The following is a 258-nucleotide window of genomic DNA, read 5'->3' as shown; positions in this document are numbered from 1 at the left end:
GTGGCTCCATTCTCTAGAAAATATTTATTTGGTACCCAGTATATGCTAAGCACCAGGGGTAAAAAAAAAAGAAAAAGAAAAAAAAAAAGCCAAGTGAGCTAGATCTCTGCCCTTGAAGGGCTTCCTTTTTTCTTGGCAGATGGAAAAGGAAACCTGCAATAAAAAATGCAGGGAGATAAACGCTCTGAGGAGGGAATGGGGCCTCGCAAGGACAGAGTGGCAGCCGGGAAAGTCGTGTGTTCTGGGGACTTGGACTGG

This window comes from Pteropus vampyrus, unplaced genomic scaffold (assembly GCF_000151845.1).
Source record: "Pteropus vampyrus isolate Shadow unplaced genomic scaffold, Pvam_2.0 Scaffold114, whole genome shotgun sequence".
NCBI classification, from domain to species: domain Eukaryota; kingdom Metazoa; phylum Chordata; class Mammalia; order Chiroptera; family Pteropodidae; genus Pteropus; species Pteropus vampyrus.
Note: the sequence above shows the minus strand (reverse complement) of the source record.